The 19,044-nt window shown below is 38.1% G+C and overlaps 1 protein-coding gene and 1 non-coding gene across 3 annotated transcripts in view; both read right to left on the reverse strand.

The window, feature by feature from the left end:
* The window catches only part of CDH20 (cadherin 20), a 222,118-nt gene that overhangs the window by 155,557 nt on the left and 47,517 nt on the right, over positions 1 to 19,044 (reverse strand). The gene's annotated exons all lie outside the window — the stretch shown is intronic.
* On the reverse strand, positions 11,614 to 11,721 carry LOC135276118 (U6 spliceosomal RNA). Its single transcript, XR_010343685.1, has one exon. It is a non-coding gene; the product is annotated as a U6 spliceosomal RNA (small nuclear RNA).

Below are 19,044 nucleotides of genomic sequence, written 5' to 3' on the forward strand. Positions count from 1 at the left end.
TTTCTCTAGCAGTTAAGTTGCTCCTTTATTATAAGACTTAAACAGAATTTGCTAAATGGTACCCTAATGGTACTCTTCCCAGGTTATAGTACCTGGAATCCTATTTTCTGTTAATAGTTAAACATTAACCTTAGATCACTGGAATACCATTAGGCAAGTTATTCATATGGTACTTAATTTACAATCAGGGAGTAGTTTAGGCCATGAGAAAATCTGGCTCATAAACAGAATGACATTAAGGAATCAAGAGATGTATTTCATAAGGTAGTTTTGCTAGTCAATTTCCTTTTTTTCCTTGAATATATCTGGTTTTTAAATCTCAGGAAAGTTATTCCTTTGTGTTGGCAGGGAAAATCTTTGTTGTCCTACATTTGGAAGTATTTCAGTAAATCTTATCAGAGAATTTGTTGAGGCCCAAGTTATAGCCAGGGTGAAGAATAAGCCTTCCTCTGGCACAAGAACCTACTGGATCCCCAAAGACATGGGGATCCCTTTGGTGTCTAACTTTGAAAAGTTCATCAGCACCAGAATGCTTTCCACTTCCACAGAACCTGGCTATCTGATTCAGCTGGGCCTTCTGATTTACCCGTTTCTAGGTCTGAGAAAGCAAGGTGAGGGGAAATGTCCCTTTACAAAGGTAGTCAAGGGGAAATGTGAGAGAAGCTGTGTCTAGAACCTCATGTTCCATTGCCTGCCCCTTAGACAAACCAACCTTCAGTCAATATTCCCTCAATTTTATTTGATAAGCCAACCTATTATCCTTAATTAAAATGTTGGCAGGCGGTATTCATGTGAATTTATGCCAAGGATTTCTTATAATCTCCTTGTTTTATGGTTTCCTATTTTGAATAGTGAAAGAATAATTTTATAAACCCTTCTGAAGGAGAGTCTCTTGTAAATGCAAATTTTATCTCCCTCATAATCTCTTTGGGTCTCTGTGAATTTGCATGGAACAAAAAATACATTGCTCAAGTATGCTATGTTTTAATTTATTAATAAAAACAAAATAGTTGTGAAAGGCATTTGTAGGAAATTGATTTGAAATAGATGTTACCATGGCATACACATTAGTCTGCAACGTTAGGAACAATGAACGTGGAAAATCAACATTATTTATAGACTTACCAGCTACCTATTACTATAGAATCTGAAGTCAGCGATATAATAAATATGTAGAGTCGTGTCCTAGCACTTACATTTAACCTTTGGTTGTCCAGTATCTAAGTCACTTTATCTTGTTTCCCTGTTATCCTGTACATAAATATATGTGTGTAACATACACACACACAGCCCTGATCATTGATATAAAAACAACAACATCAACAACAACAAAAACTAGTCACCAATGTATAGAACCCAATAGTGCCTGTAACATAAAAGAACTCAATAAATGGGAGTTCCCTCTTCCCATCCTAAATCCCTTTGCTTATTTCTTGGGCATATTCCATTCTCTCCTTACTTTTATCAAAGGATAGTTTGGTAATTTAAAAAAGATAAAACTGGAATAAGCTTATTAGAATGCTGTGCAGCACATTGCACAAGGAAATATTGGCAGATGAGTTTGAACATGGGTAAAATAAGTACGAGAATGATTAGTGCCTCTTCTCATTCCAAGATAGTGTCCTCTATTAGCATGGATGGTGGAGATGCAGCTGCACAGAGAGCATAGTCTGGTATGCCAGAGGTAGGAGATATTCTGGGGGGGCAGCCCTTCAACGCATCGGATCAAATGTTCTCAGCCCGAGGAGGCCAATCCCTCAACTCTAAGGTTAAGTCTAAATAGTAGCCAACTTCCTCTTTCACACTAAATACTTATTATGAGTCAGGCCCTTGTCATTTGGGGTTTCAAGCCAATGATAATAATCTTTCAGTCATTTTCCAGTTTCTATTGAATATCAGTGGGACACCAAATACTGACCGGAGCTCATTCATTGGTTCTTCATCCCGAGATTTCCTTTATTATATGGTCCAAGACTAATAACTTTCTAACACTATCACTTGATATCTTTAACAAGAGCATCTGCCTCCTGTGAATTGAATCCTAGAAATAAAATTGTGCAGGTATTAGCGTGATGCAGTTACCTGAATCTGGCAGAAGCACTTTTGATATAGCTAACACAATTATGGAACGAGAGGAGGTAGAGGTTGTGTTTCCTTTGTCTCTTTTTTAACTACAGAAATTACATTGTAGTAGCAGGATTTCCGTCAAATCTAGGTTCGATAGACATTTCATCTCCTTTTGCTCATTTTCACTTGCACATAATCTCAGTTATGTGACACATACCAGAGAAGAGAGTTCTGCTTTTGCCTTTAGGTCTTTTGTAAGTTAACTGAAAAAGGAATGAATTGTCAGATTGACTGTTATCTCACTAATCATATCTGCCCCCAAGTTAAGCAGTATCTACTTTTCCTTTCTCTGTCTAGACCTGACAGTCTAGACAAGAGTTAACGCTCATTAGCAGGCTGGAGAGGCCCATGGACCTCCTTTGCCAGATAGTGTGATGTTTTCCTCTTCTGATAGAATTTGGAAAGAGGCTGTGACCACAGGTCAGGGAGGTGGACATGCAACAGGAAGCAGCCCTATTGTCCCCTCACTTGGTAACAGTCTCACAGTACAGCAACACATTCAGCTCCCAGGATAAAAGCAGGTGTTTGGCTTTAATTAAGACCAACAAAGACTTTTCTGTTCTCAATAGGCTTATATTTTTAGACACGAAGGTAAGGAGGAAGAGAACATTATCCCATTCTGTGCATAAAAATAAAGATTCAGCATGAACTGCATAATTAAGAACTGAAAGGGGGAAATGCAATTCAATTAAAACTGACAGAATAATACACAGAATCAATGGCTTTATTTGGTGCTTAATGATGGTACTGTTTTCATTTCATTATACATGAGTCATAACCAGCTTTGCCTTAGTTTAATTGTATTTTTTACAGAGTAAACCAAAGTATGCAATTTGCAGTAGACTCATCAATTAAAAAGAGGCTGATTTAAGATGATCATAAATTGATCCCTGAGACTGAAACCAAAGTTTTTCCATTCCAATATATTAACTTATTGGAATGATGAGTAATTTTAAGCAGCAGTGGAGAGAGGCATTGGTGGGGGAGGTGAATATCAGTGAACAAAGATTAAAGACCGATATCCATAAAAAATGACAGTGGTATGTTTTCCAGTGAGGAAATGATACGGCAATGTATTTTTGATCCAGTGAGCTGAACAAAACATGATGGGATTTCGGCTTCCTCGGAGAGGAAATGCTAGATTGGGCTGTCTGTGTAAAATGAATCATGATATTGACACAAAATCAAGTGTAACAGGGAGATACCATTTTCATATGTGGCCTTCTAGCTATATGGGTTTTAAAACTGGAACATGAGACCCAAGGAAAGCAGAAAGAAGGGATCAGTATTAGAAGTCAGGCTACTAGAGTACTTTATGGAATTAATGGTAGAGTATAGGACATGTTGCTGTGAGGAACATTCATTAAACTTTTCAGATGTCTTACTCTGTGGGGTAAGACAATTGCTGATGTTCAATGAACCCCGCTGAAAGCCCAATGTGAATTAGCAGTGAATGACTACACAGTCAGGATCTGAGAGGTTGGTCATTGCAAAATGTGTCTGCCTTATGTCTTCATTCCATTAGTCATGAGGACAAAAGTTTCATATGTTCCATGGTTGACTTCAAGTGTACTGTATAAACAGGCAGATGAAGGCACTCTCATTTACCCATGACAAACCTGTGCTCCTCAAAAGCTGGCAAGTTTGGGCCAGGGAAATAGTAATTTTCCCTTCGTGGGGTAAGGAGACCACCCTGTCCTCCCTGGAAGACTTGAGCTGGCCACTCAGAACATACAGGTATAGGCTAGATCTTCCCACAGTAAATACATCCTTCTAACTCATTTCTATTGTTAATATTAGTGTAATCTTCTTTCTTACTGGGCCATGCTTATTTCTGACAGGGCCATGGTGACTATGCCATTGATTCTTGTAGAGTGACCTGGAGTGGACAAAGGAAAAGCAAAGCTCACAGAAAATTATATACTCAGAAGTCTCAAAGCCCACAAATGAATAAAACAAGAAGGCCTGTGCTCTGTAGATATGGGAGACTCTCTTAAATTCATAATAACTCATCCATAAGAACCATTTTTACATCTTCTTAAATATTTTATATTTTCCTTTTCTTTTTTGTTTTTATGCAATGAAAATAAAATGTCAGTATGCTGGTCAGCAGAAAGGTTTTTCAGACACTTCCATAGATTATCTCTTAAATACTTGGATCATCATTTAATCTTCTAATTATGATCTTCTAATCATAACCAGCCATTTGAGTAAATATGTACATATAAATATATATAAATTATTTTAAGAAGACCATAATTAAATTGATATTACTCTTTTCAGGTTCTAGAATTACACAGTTTTTATAGGATTATTAGAAATAAGAACTATCATTTACAAAGCAGACAAAACTATAAAATTAGAGTAAGTAAGACATGTACTATGTATGATTTGTATACTAGTCGTGATAGACAAATATTGACTCATTCACTCTCATTCATTACAGTCTGTAAACAGCACAATTCAATTGCTAGATGGCTACACAGGCTAGGGATGTATTTAGTTGGTAAGAAGCTGTAAGTTACACTGCCCTTGTTAGGATTCAAACAAATAGCCTTGATCTTGTTGCACTCTGACTTAGCTAGAAGAACAAGTGAATCACAGGTGGAAGACTACATTTGTTTGGAGTTGTAGCATTCATTCACTCTTGTATTAATTCCTACATTCAACAAATATGTTTCGTGCATCTCTTATGATTCAAGCATTATACTAAGTGCTACATACTTATTTTAATAAACACTTTATAGTACTTACTATGTGCCAGGCATTGACTCATTTCTCATAATTATTCTATGAGGTGTGTTTCCCTCATTTTACAGATGAGGAAACTAAGCCACAGAAGTTGAGTAACTTGCCCAAGTTTACATGGCTAGTAAGTGGCAGAGCTGAGATTACAACCCAGGCAAACTGGCTCCAAAGTCTGTGTTCTTAACCACAAGACAGAGTCTCTGTCCTTCTGGAATTTACAGTCCAGAGGGAATACAGACAATAAACAGGTGAGCAAGAAAGAAACAAAAAATGATGAACTGTGATAAGGCTATAAAAATGATGAGCTGTAACAAGCAAGGTAGTGGAAGATGATAAATGGCTGCACAGGGTGGTCAGGAAGTGACATTTACATGGAGGCAGGATTAGTTAGAGGGAGCCAGCCAGGGAACACTGAGACTATCCAGGTGCTGAGAAGGCCTTGAATGCTAAGAAACTCCACAGGGCTGCACAGCTGCAGCAGGCGGTCGTGTGCTTGTTGCCTCAGGAGCAGGTAGGCCAGGTCAGGAGGACTCCAGGTAAAATGCCTGGAAGAAACTTTATGAGGCAGAGAAAATTATTTTCCTGGATGAGATAAAATATTCCTTCAGTATGGGGAGGTTGGGTGAGGATGGGAAATAGATGTAAGGGGAGTAAGGAGGGCAGAGACGTAGTTGGGTTCCAGAGAAAGTCTTAGGGAAGTAGTCAACCCCCAGGAATCCAGAAGATACTGAGATTGGGGCAATCTGTTTCTTATATCCTAGGTTAGATGCCCATGGAAGCAACACCTACCTCTCCTACTAGAGTAACTGGCAGCATGTTATATCTGGGGTCTTGGATAGTTTCACAGAGACTCTGGTGCCCCCATACAGCGTAGAAGGCAAACAGTTCATGGTCCCCAGGAACATACATAGTGGCAAGAACAGCCAGGTTTGAAGGGATAATACAGACAGCATAAGGGATTCTTAGAGGAGACTTTGTGTGGACAAACTGCAAATGCCCTCAGCAATGTCTCACTACTATGAAGGCCTCCCCCGGCCTCAGGAAGTTAGGTCAACCCCAGGAAAAGCAGAATTGCTATTTACTGGGGACTAACTGCCTGCCACCTCTGCAGAATAGAGGCTCAGAATGGAAGGGGAATAATGAAAATTTAAAGCTGATCTCTTGCTCATGTGAGTTTATGGACTGAAGTTCCTACCTGCTTCATATGGAGCTAACAATTCACCTGCAGCATGCATCCACACTGTGGGTTGATTACAAACTTTAGGATGAAAGCCAAGTCATCTGGAGGCAACATGTGTAACCCTGTGGGAGAGCTGTCTCACAGAAAGGAGCTTGATTCCTGGAAGTCACTGTTGATTCTGGAAATATCAGTGGGCTATGATGAGGCTGAGTTTGAAAAAGTATAAGAGAATGTTTTAAGCCCTCTGAGCAGAGGATGAGTAGGTGAAGGTACCCGTAGATGTTTTAAAAAAATTGTTAATTTTTAGTACATGAAATTATTGATTTCCAGAAGACTACCTACAAAGGAGGAGTTCTGAAAATAATTTTTATGGCTTCTAACTTGGACAGTGATTTTTCTGAATGAACTAATACTCTTTCAGGAGAGGAAAGGGCAATACTATTAATAGCAGCAGCCGCTAGAGTGAGAGCACTCTTCTGTAGTCTCTCTAAGAAATAGCTATTAAGGTTAAAGTGAATTGAATCCCCTCAATGGTGCTTGTTCCTAATTTACCAGGAGGTACCTCTCCACATGTTGTGCGTGCATGAACACACACATGCACGCACACACATACTGTGTGAGTACACAGGAGCACACACACACACACACACATATACTGTGTGATTGCATAGGAGAGATACTATGCCTGGAGAGAGACTGGAGAACAGGACTTCACTGCAAGGCTGGTGCACGGTCTCAGAAGGAGATGGTTTCTAAGACTATCGGAAAAGTACAGGCTCTCCTTTAAATTTTTTAAAAAATTTGCTTCATCAAAAGAAAGAAACATTTTGCTATGGAATATCCAGACTTGAAATATGTTATGGGGGTCTCAGGAAGCCAGAAAAGACCATGAGAGTATAGGATAGGCTTGGAGGGTACCCACTTGCTTCTTGCATAGACATTCATTATCAGGATTTATGACTCTGGCTAGCCATTGGATTAGGAACCAGCAGCCAGAGGCCGCTGCTTACATACCCAATTAGGGGAGAGTCATCAGCATCATGCCTATTAATGCATTTAGAAGGAACAAGTTTATTGTTATGTGGGCAACTGAAGGGAGGGAAGCTTAAAAATTTTAAATCCATGTACCTCAATCAATGGTTTTACAGTTTTCTCTAGCATTGTTTACCTAGTTGAGTATAGGCATGGGGGACAAATTGCTAGAGACAAATAAAGGCAGGAGGGAACTGATGAATACTGAGGAGGGCGTCTATGGATTGGAAGTCATGGGAGGCCATAGGATTTTTTTGTTGTTGTCACTAGTGGTAGAGATTGAGTCTTGTTTTGCTGGCTAGGCTGGTCTCAGGTCTCAAACTCCTGGCTTCAAGTGATCCTCACACCTTGGCTCCCAAAGTGCTGCAATTACAGGTGTGAACCACTGTATCAGGCCAATTTTTAAAAGTTTTATTTTATAATCAGAGGAAGTGTATTCTTTGGTCAAAGGTACATGAGATTCACTCCCCTGCTAGAATCTCCAAACAAGTTTTCAAGGTCATAGAATTTTTATAGTAAGAGCATTTGAACATTTTTTTTTTTTTTTTTACTAGTAGACAAATTTATTCCAAAAATATGCAAAGTATATATGACAAAACATTAACATCTGTGATTGGAGTATGGGATATTTTTAATTTCAGAAGTTGGAAGTAATATAGATTTTGCAGTTGATAAGGCTGGACTGAGACCAGGGACATCCATGGTTCAGGGAATGTGAAGGAGAAGGTCATTGGAGGTAAGGACATCAAAGAACCAGCAATCCAGGGTTGGGATGGGTCATCCACACATGTATGGAAGTCACTGAGAAAGAAGACGGCCATTAAGGTGCATATGAAGATGACTTAGACCTAAAAACTCACATAATAATAGCTAATGTTTGTTCAGTGCTTACCAAGTACGAGGCACTGCTCTATGAATTTTATATATTATCATTACGTTTATTTTATAGATGAGAACAATGAGGCTTACGATGGTTGGTAAACTTTCCCAAGCACCATTGCTAGTGAGTGTCAAGTCTGTTAGTTCTCAGACCCAGGCAGCCTGGTCCCAGAGCCTGCATTCTTTACCACTTTTCCCTCAGCATCTGTGCATGCTACAATTATGACCAGGGGATAGAGGGCAGAGGGTACAGTGTGGACTTTAAAGAAGTGGGAGGTCTTGCAAGGGGAAGAGGAAGAAGTAGTCTTGAACAACTCAGAGTCTTGGCCTTGAGGCATGAGGAGTGAATGACAATAGTCTCCACTGAAGGGAGCTGCAGATTCTAGACAGCAGTTTCCTCTAGGGGAACACAGCTTCCTCTTAGGGCAAGGAGGTGGAAGGACCATTCTAAGAAAAAGTGGAGAATACTGAAATACCCCAAGGCCAAACAGGAGAGTGGATGGAGAGGCAGGGTGAGGGAGGTGGTCAGACACACAGATTTTATGAGGATGAGGATACTGGTGATGATGGCCAGGTGGGCTTGGACTTTTGGCAGTGACATTGGTAAACACCTATGGAGGCCCTGAGGGGTTTTTTGCTCTACCTCTATTGAGGCAGCAACTGGTGAAGCAGTGGGCGTATTCCTTCCTAGAGCTGCAGTAACAAAGTACCACAAACTGAGTGGCTTAAACACAGTAACTTATTGTCTCACAGTTCTGGAGGTTGGAATTCAAGACCAAGGTGTTGGCAGGGTTGGTTTCTCTTGAGGGATGTTCCAAGCCTCTCCTTTGGCTTCTTGGAGGTTTGCTGGTGAATACTGGCATTCCTTAGTGTGTAGAAGCCTCACCCTGTGTGTATGTCTGTGTACGAGTTTACTCTTTTTATATGGACACCAGTCATATTGGATTAGGGCCTACCCTAAGGACCTCATCTTAACAACTAATTACATCCGTAAGAACCCTATTTCCAAATAAGGTTGTGGTCTGAGTTCCTGTGGGGTAGAACCTCAACATTTGAATTTTAGGGGGACAATCCAGACTATGACCATGGCATTAGGTGCACTGCTCACTCCTGGCCTGTGGCATTCGATTGGGAGTCTGTTCTGAGCACCCGAGCATTCAAGGCTCTTTCTGGGTATAGCAGGGGACATACAGATGAATGAAACAAAACCCCTGGCTTCCAGGGCCTGAACTTGGGGAGGTAGAGGGAGTGGGTAAAGTATGACAAACTCAGATGCCTAAAACACAAGTCAGATCTAATTAATGCTGTAAGTGAGATACAACCAGATTATTACGTAAACGAAAAGATTAATGAGAAGGGGAGTAGGGCTTCGGACCTAATTTGGTTTATTTTTAAATTTTACAGGTAAGGAATCTTAGTTCTAGAAATGTTAAATGGCCTGCTGCAGGTCTGCCAACTGAAAATCTGCTCTTTCAGTCACACCGTGTGTATAAACACGTGTGCAGCCCCATTTTCTATTATGTCAAATGTCTTTGAGATGTATTATTTTAAAAATTATATAATTGGTCAGGAAAATGATACCTAAGCTTATGAACATGAAGTAGCAAATAATGTTTAAAAGAAGTCAGAGACATTTCTATCTATGACAGTGACTGAGCTGTTGACTAAATATTGACTATAAATCTTCAACCACCCACTATCCACAGGTGCCAATCTGCCTACAGCTATACACATTTTATATAATATGTATTTGATGCCAAAATACACTGTAATTTTCTTGTATCCTTAAAAAATAAAACCATTAGCCATCTTGAACCACTGCAGTCTTCTTCAGTATCCTTCATCTTCTTAAGTGGGGTCAGAGTACCCTACCTGGGAGAAACAGCTGGGCTCTATGCAAAGAGAGAGCCCAGACAGATAAACTTATCTGCATTCACAGATAAACACTGGCAATTCCAATTTTTAAAAATTCAGTGTCGAGCTGGGAGCCACTTGATAACTGTGGGAAATGTCTGTCCTGAGTTTCCTAGGTGGTTATGGGTGGATTTGGTGGGCATTATGAAGTATGGTATGGAAAGTCTAGGAAAAGAGAAAGAATTTGAAGGGGCAATTGATCTTCCCCTTTTCGGTTTATAGTGAAATTTTCCCAAGAAATTGAAACTATCTTAGGAACGTGGCAAGAGAGAGTAAGAAGAAGAAATCTGGGATCAATTCAACATTGACTTTCTGATTCACAGTATGCAAACGGATAATAAAACTGGTTTCATTATGGACAACTTTTAGGAAATAAGGCCACTGGGTTCAATAGGGACTGGTTCTCGGCATCAGAATCCCAGAGTTTGCTGTAAATTTGACCTGGGCAGTGATCCTGCCACTGGGGATGAGACTTCGTTCTTGTTTCTGGAAGTGAGGTGCAACAGCCAGGCAGTATACCATTGAGTCTCTGATTTGGGAAGGACAAATATAGTAGACAAAAAGTACTTCACTTCTTTCATGGCTCAAAATTTGTGATGAATTATGTACATTTTTACCATAATGATTAAAAAGTTCTTATAGTTCCTCATCTATTTCTTATCAATTGTCAAGTAAGAGTAGTAAATCCTTTTTCTTGCCTTTCCTTTCACCCTCCTTTCCTTTTTTCACTCAAGATGCTTTGGTGTCTGAGCATGTCAGTCTCTAAAATGTGTTTAGTATGTAGCAGAGATTTAATGAGGAAGAGACATGGTCCTTGTCTTCAGCATGGAGATGGAGATGGATAGTCATGATATAATCCAGAAATACATAATTCCAAGCTGTAACAAGGTGACTGGGGAAGAAGAAAGAGAGCTATAAGAGTACAGCCTGTCCTCTATATCCACGGGGATTGGTTCCAGGACTTCCTGTGGATACTTCAGTTCCTCAAGTCCTTTACAGGCAGCCCTCTGTATTCACAGCTTTTGCATCTGCAGATACAGAGGGCCAACTGTTTACAAAAGGGGAGCTGATTTAGAGTGGGTAAATAGGGAAGACTTCCCTGAGGACATGGCGTCTGTGCTGAGTGCATAAAGGTGTAGAGGCATTAATAGGCACAGTGTGGAGATGGGAGGTGGAGTGTGAGCAAGAAGGTTCCAGACAGAACAAGTGCAAAAAAGCAAGGTCGGAGTCAGTGGTGGGGCGGGAACAGAAGTGAAATAAGGTCACTAGAACAAGTGGGAGAGAAAGAGAAGAGAGGGGGCCGGAGGTGTGAGCAGATCAGGCAAGGGCAGTAACCTTGCTGAGCAATGGCAAGCTATTACAGTGTTGAAGTGAGGAGCAAAAGATTCAGATGCTAGCTTTGTAGGACTCTCCCCACAGCTACAGTGTGGAAGATCAACAGGAGGAAGTCATGAGAGGAGGCTGGGGGACCAGGAGAGAGAGGATGTTGCAGAGTGATGATGGAGATGGAGGAAGGCAATTGAGTCAAGAAATATTGAGGAGGTAGAATACTTTTAGAGTCTGCTTTTTCCACTTGACATATTGTGGATGCCTTTCTTTATTATTTTTTAAATATTTACCTGTTTTCATTTTTTATTGGATTGTTATATTTTGTTTTTCATTTGTATTTCTTTCTTTTTTTTTTAAACTTTATTTTAAGTTCCAGGATACATGTGTAAGACATGCTGGTTTGTAAAAATATGGAACGCTTCACGAATTTGGTCATTCTTGTGCAGGGGTTATGATAATAATATTCTCTGTTATCGTTCCAATTTTAGTGTATGTGCTGCTGAAGCAAGCACTGTGGGTCTCTTTCTACATTTCAAAAATGTTGGTCTCCATAATAAGGTCTCCGTGATAGTTCCTTGTATAGATCAGTTATTACATATTCAATAATCTCCTACTGATGGACTTTTTTTTCAATTATGAATGACTCTCCAAATTGTATTATATATTAATTGTCTGATTGTTCCCTTAATGGATATTTTATATTAGTTGCCAAATCAACTCTCAGAGCATACTAGTTTACTCTCTTACTAATAGTGTGTGACATCCATTTTCTATCCCCTTTCAACTCCAGTGTATTGTGAAACTTTTTAATTTTAGCTGGCTAGTAGATAAACAAAATTCAGTATTTGAACTTGCATTCTGATTATTCATGAGACTGGCCATCTTTTCATGTGTTTACTGGCCATTTATATTTATTATTTTGTAGATTATTTATTTTGCCTATTTATATCTCATGATACTTTTTCCCTGTTGATGAAACATAACTCTTTTGTAACCCTTTGTCATATGTACATAGCAAAAATGTTTGCTAGGTCTTTGTTTGCCTTTTAATCTTGTTGACAGGGTTTCCTATTCTACTTTGTTCTGTTTTTACTATATATGTTTTTTCACTTTTAAGTAGTGTCTGTCATCTGTCAGTGGATTTTCTTTATGGTTCTAGTTTTGTTGATATATTTAAAAAGCCTTCCTTACTCCAAGGCTAGAAAAAGATTTTTCTAATGCTTTATTTTCTATTATGAATTCAGTATAAGGAGTAAGGGAGGGATACTTATTTATTTAGTAAGTACCTAGGCAGTTGTCCTAATACCTTTTCTTGAATAACCAGTATTTCTTTCCCTGATTAAAAATGCTATTTTTTTTATTTACCAAATCCCCAAATACATTTGAGCTCAATTCTGAACTCTGTATTCTGTTTTTGATCTCTCATCCTGTGCCAGATTCACGCTGTTTTAATTACTGTTATTTTGTAACACAGTTTTTATATCTGGTAGTGCAATTTTACCCACATTATTCTTCTTTGTCAAGTCTTCCTGGTTATTTTTAAATATTTATTCTTCAAAATGGATTTTAGAATTATTTTCCAAACGTATACAAAAATATCCTGTTGCAAGTTTGGTAGGACTTAAATTACATTTATAGATTTGCTTTAGCATTCTGGGTCATTTCACATTTTTTCAAATAGTGACTGAAGTAATTTAATTTGCAATCAAATAAAATTTGGTGTATATTGTGACCCATCTTTCTAAAATATATGAGAAATTGGCAAGCTGTATATTATATAATTCACTAAATCAGTATATGGTTCTAGATAATTTATTCATTCCACAAATATTTACTGAGCTAAGCATATGGTGGGTGCTGTTTTGAGTGTTGGGATACATGGTGAATGGGCAGGATCCCTGTTCTCATATTCTGGAGGGGAGAAGAAGTGGAGCTTGGCTTTGTCCACAGATGAGGTGGCGTGAGGGTGGGAAGGCCACAGTGACTGCAGACAAGTCCTTCCAAAAATATTTGCTTTGAAAGGAAGAAAGGAAATTGAGTGGCAGTTGGTCATGGAGGCAAGAAAGGTTTTTGTTTTGTTTTTAAGATGACAGTCACTGGAGCATATTTATGTGCCGCAAAATAATCACCAGAAAGAGAGAAAATAAGTATACAGAAGAAAAAGGAGATGCTTGCAACATCTAGCTCCTTGAAGGTGAAAGTAGATGGAATATACTCCACAAGTGATGTGTTAGCTTTTGATACAAGGAGCAAATTAATAATAGAAAATTCAGAAAGAGTGGGCCCAGATACAAGCAGATTAGTGTTTATTTGACTGCAGAAACCAAAGAGGTGTTTTTGCATGGGCAATAACCACATCTATACTACTATGCTAATTATTCATCAATTTCAGCAAAAATTGGGATGTTTTATTCCAGTGTTAGGTTTTAATGTCATAACTTCTTTGTTGGAAACTGAATTTTAAAGTGCTGAAAGCAGTGCTTAGAACAATGTCTGGGACACATATGACACTTAATATTTATTGAATAAGTACACACATTGGTTTTATATTGCTGAATGGAATTTTCATACTGTCTAGGCGATGTCATATCTTTTATACAAAACTGTCCTGATTCTTAGTACTTCCATGTCAGTAAGAAATATTTGTGTTACTTTAACCATACGGTATAATAGAAAAGTCATTGGACCTGGAAACAGAAAGCTTGGATTCAATCATCTGCCCCACCAGTTTATAACTACTTAAAGTTGGGGAAGTTATTTAGCTTCTCTGGGTTTTACTTTTCTCATTGTAAAATGAGCCAATTGGGATAAATCAGTTGTTTTCAATCCTTTTAAACTGTTAGACATTTTCTTCATATGAAAGGTTTTCTAGAGCTGCCTATGTAAAGCAGGTAATTGAGGACTCCTCAGACGAAAGTAGGGATGTGAGAGGGGGAGCCCCACCCATCCTGCAGCAGCGTCCTTGAGCCTCTCTTGACCCTACCTTCATCTTGCTGAGAATGGAGCTTCTCAGAGCAAAATGTACAAACCTCGTAAGATGATCTCTAAGGTCTTTAAGAATTGCATCAACTATGGCACATGCTATCTGATGTGATTTTAATGGTCCTGTGAAGTAAGTAATGCATGGTACTATTCTGTCTGTTTCACGGATGGGAAAAGAAGGTTCAGAGTGTATCATTTGCTGTAATTTCTTGCCTGGTAGTTGGAGGAGCAGAGATGAGAGCCCAGTCTTCTGTCTCTTGTTTAGGCAATCCTTTTGTTGCCATCAAATGATTTCCTTCACCTGGCTATCTGTTGATTCAGTGAAGACTCTGGCTAAAATATCTGAAATAATTTCTAACTTGTACTACTGTTGCCATCCACATGCATAAAACCACTTAAAAATATTTGCCTAAATGTTTTTCCACACCTGAATTAGCTAAGTTACAGAACCTTTAATCAAATTGCAAAAAAGAATGAGCTGTGAGGAATCATTATAATTTCTCAACAGAAATCTCTAAAATGCAAATCAAATGAATTGGCTGAACACTTAAATCCATTTAATTTTGAAATTAGTTTCATTTTTGAAATAATCTTCAGATTGAGATAGATGAGGCATGCAGTCCTACTTATGCCTCATGGTAAAATAAGAAATGAGTTTTAACCCAAATGCGTACTGAGAAATTAAAAGTTAAGCAAGACTAAACATTGGGTTGAAAGGGGTTGACAATTAGTGTGGCCACATCAGATAAGGGCTGTCCCTCCAGATTAACTGCCCTTCCCCTAGTATGCTCTCTACTCTCATGTTTGAGTTTCTACATGCTGATCTTTCTCTTGGAATGCTTTTCTTGGCCAGATAAAAATATTACTCATCCATCCAAGTTCATTTCATAAACTGCTTCCTCTGTTTCGCTCATTTATCCTCATGGTGCCTCCTCCTTCCTGGACGGAATTAATCTTCTCCTTCCCCTGTGAACTCCCCTAGAACTTTGCACTGTAGGTGTAGCACTCTGTATACTGCCATATAGCTAGCTGCAAAATCTGCTCTCCTTGCCAGCTTTTAATTTCTGCAAGGGCAGAGAATTTCCCTACTATAAAAGTAACATACACTCAGTGAGACAAAATTTGGGAAAATGTAACAGAATTTAAAATGAACAAAAATCATTTCACCTATGCATTGCCCCTATACAATCAATGCTTAGCATCTGAAATAATTCATCTAATGTTTCCTCCATCATGGACAAGCACTGAGTTTAATTGGGTAGGCATTGTTGATTTCAAAGTGCTAGAAGACTATAAATCTCTCTCTGTCTGACTCTTGATGTACAGTGTAGGTGGCTGGCAGACATATAATTTTGTATACACACATAATTCTGTTGATACTTAGAATAAAGAAGGGGTTTGCTCAAAGTATGGACAAGCTTGTTTGGAAAATATTTCATGAAGGCACTTGACTCTAGAAATCACATGCGTCCTTATCACAGAATTTAGCAGACTTTAATGAATTCCAATTCTTTTCTCGAGTGAGAACTGGTTACGTATTGAATTGAGCAAACTGACACATATCCCAAGTGGTGAAAACATGCTCCTGTAGGTTCTCACAGTTAATAGTCTACGGGTAATTGGGAACGAGTACCATGTTGCATTGACAGATGTGTCATTGCATTGAAGAACATGTTGCTGCAACTTTGAGTTCAGATCCTGGCAGTTGTCTACCTCTGGCTTCCTACTCTTCTGTTCTCTACTTCTTTTGGTAGGACTAACAGTCTGTTCTGTGGTAAGAAACAGGCTCTAGGACTGCAGTCTGAGAGGCATGCTTGCCATCAGGACCACACTGTTGGTCACTGGCATTAGTTCACACTAATGAACATCAACAATGACATGGAAACTGTTTTGTTTGTGAAGGTTGAATAGAAGTATGGATGAAAATAGATAACTAATACTGGAGTTCCTGGATGACAAAAATTGAGATGGTATACAATTTATTCACCCACAGGATACTATTAGCTTAGGCACTTTTGTATTTGTAAATTTTTTTTTGAGTATGAATTATGAAAGTTCCTTGTAGAAACTTTGTAAAATGTAAAAATGGATAAAAATGTAAATAAAAATCAACTATATACCTGCCACACAGAAATACTGACTGACAACATTTTCATATATTTTATTTTCAATCTTTTTCTCTTAATATACAGATACATGAGATCATATTGTATATAAATATTCTATTCTTTTTTCATTTAGATTTTGGTATTTACATTTTGAGATAGATCATTTTTAAGTAAGTAAATATTCACTTTAAAAGCTTAACATTCTGTCAAAAGGATGAAATAAAATTAATTTAACCATTCTTCTATTGTTCAGTAGTTAGGCTGGTTTCATTCTTTTCAATGCTAGATATAAAATGTCGAATAATATATTTCTATATAAATTATCATCCAAATTTAAATTATTTCCTTAGAGAAAATATGTATTATAGAAATTATTACACCAAAGGGTGTCTTAGTTCGTTTGGGCTTCCATAACAAAATATCACAAATGGGTGGCTTATCAACAACAGAAATTTATTTCTCACAGTTCTGGAGGCTCGGAAGTCCAAAATCATAGCATAGGCAGATTCAGTTTCTTGTAAATAGACAGTGCCTTCTCCCTGAGACCTCAAAGGAAAAGAAGGGTGAGAGTGTCTCTCTCAGGCCTTTTTTAAAAAGGGCACTAATCCCTGTGTAACCTTATAAAAGGGCCTAATCAACTGCTAAGTCAACTGCCAAGGGCCCCACCTCCAAATACCTTCACCCTGGAGATTAGGTTTTCACATTTGAATTTTGAGGAAGCGCAAACATTCAGACCACAGCAAAAGGTAGGAATTGTCTAAGACTCTGTATTTGTGAATAATTTCTGACCAAAGAAGTTAGAGACATTTACCCTTCTATGAGTAATTGTTGCAGTATATCAAAAAATATTTGAAATGTTTGCTATTTTGGTAGGTATAAAGCATACTTTATTTTTTAAAATTACACTCAATTACTAGTGAAGTTAATTTTTTTACATATTAATCTACTTGCATTTTCTATGTAAACTGTTAATATCTTTTTTTTTTTTGAGAGAGAGAGAGTCTCGCTCTGTCACCCTGGCTGGAGTGTAATGGCGCCATCTTGCCTCACTGCAACCTCTGCCTCCCAAGTTCAAGCAAGTCTCCTTCCTTAGGCTCCCAAGTAGGTGAGACTACAGGCAAGGGACACCATGCCGGGCTAATTTTTTTTTAATTATTATTTTTTTGAGATGGAGTCTTGCTCTGCCACTGAGACTGGAGTGCAGTGGTGTGATCTCGGCTCACTGCAGCCTCTGCCTCCCAGGTTCAAGCAATAGCCTGCTTCAGTCTCCAGAGTAGCTGGGATTACAGGTACACACCACCACACCTGGCTAATTTTTGTATTTTTAGTAGAGATGGGGTTTCACCGTGGTGGTCAGGCTGGTCTCAAACTCCTGACCTCAGGTGATCTGCCCTCCTCAGGTGATCTGCCCTCCTCGGACTTCCAAAGTACTGGGATTACAGGCATAAGTCACTGCGCCTGGCTCTGTTAATCTTTTATATGGGGGCCTTTGTGTTCTTCATAACTACTGCAATTTTTTTTTCCACAATTTGTTTTTGCCTTTTCATTTTTTCTTAAGGTATCGTCTGTTATATTTATTGGTATTACATATTTTTACTGTCTATTTTTGCCTTTTGATTTTGATGTTTTGAGTGTAGTGAAATATATCACTATTTATGATATATTAGTGAAATATATCACAAATATATGGAGGAAATATATTTCTTTCATATATTTATACCTAGAAAATTTATCTCCGTCAATAAAAGAAAGTATCTTTCTAACCTAAGTATGGATATTTATTTGTATGTTAATCTATATTCTTGTTTCTTTTCTGTGTTTAAATCTGTTTTGTTTTTTGTTCTGTCTTATTGCATTAACAAGAGCTTACTGACAATCTCACATAATCATGGTGATAGTAAGCATAGATTTTTTTTGTTTGCCATTAATACATATTCGCTATCAGCTTAAGGCAAATATAGTTTATTATAATGTTAAGACTGTTGACTTACATTCCTTTTTCTACTACAAATAAACTTTGCATATTATGATAAACTAAAGGCAGGTTTGGAAGTAAGATGTTGGGCATGTTCTTCAGTGTTTCTAAACCTTAGTTATTAAATGGAGTCTGTGATGCTATCTTCTTGACAGGGTTAATGAGATGGTTAAAGAAGATAATGCATCTAAGCTCCTTAGCATACGGCCTGTGTAACCTAGGAGGTGTTTCATAAATGTCAGCCATTATTTTTGCTATTCTTAGAAAAAGGTGGGAATTTTATGAAATTCTTTGTATTTATTGAGCTAATCACATTACAGTTAATACTAATAGATATTCTTGTGTTGATGGGATAAACTACTTGGCTACTGTGGATTTTTATTTGTACATGCTCTCAGCTTTGATTTTTTAATCTTTTTAAAGGTAAATATTAGTGTGGGGCTTTTAATAATTCTTAAGCTGATGTTACCCTTGAAAAAATTGGTTATTATTTGGGTTTAAGCCGTGAATATAAGAGAATCCTGCAGATTCTGTTAGGAAATATAATCAGTATCTCCTTGAATTACCTATCAGATATTTATTTAGTGCTCACAACTGCAGTCGAAAGACAATGTCAGCCAATATTTTTGGCTACGAAGGCCTAGCAACCTTTTTGTTTAGGTTTCCTAAGGTTATTAGGTGGGATTACTTGAGAAAAGATGCTACGTTGTAAGAAAACACACTGGTTTTAAGTTTTCTTGGCATAGGGCAGCTTTCTGCCTTCAGAAGAT

This window comes from Aotus nancymaae, unplaced genomic scaffold (assembly GCF_030222135.1).
Source record: "Aotus nancymaae isolate 86718 unplaced genomic scaffold, 86718_ANA_hifiasm-v0.15.2.pri h1tg000020l, whole genome shotgun sequence".
NCBI classification, from domain to species: Eukaryota; Metazoa; Chordata; class Mammalia; order Primates; family Aotidae; genus Aotus; species Aotus nancymaae.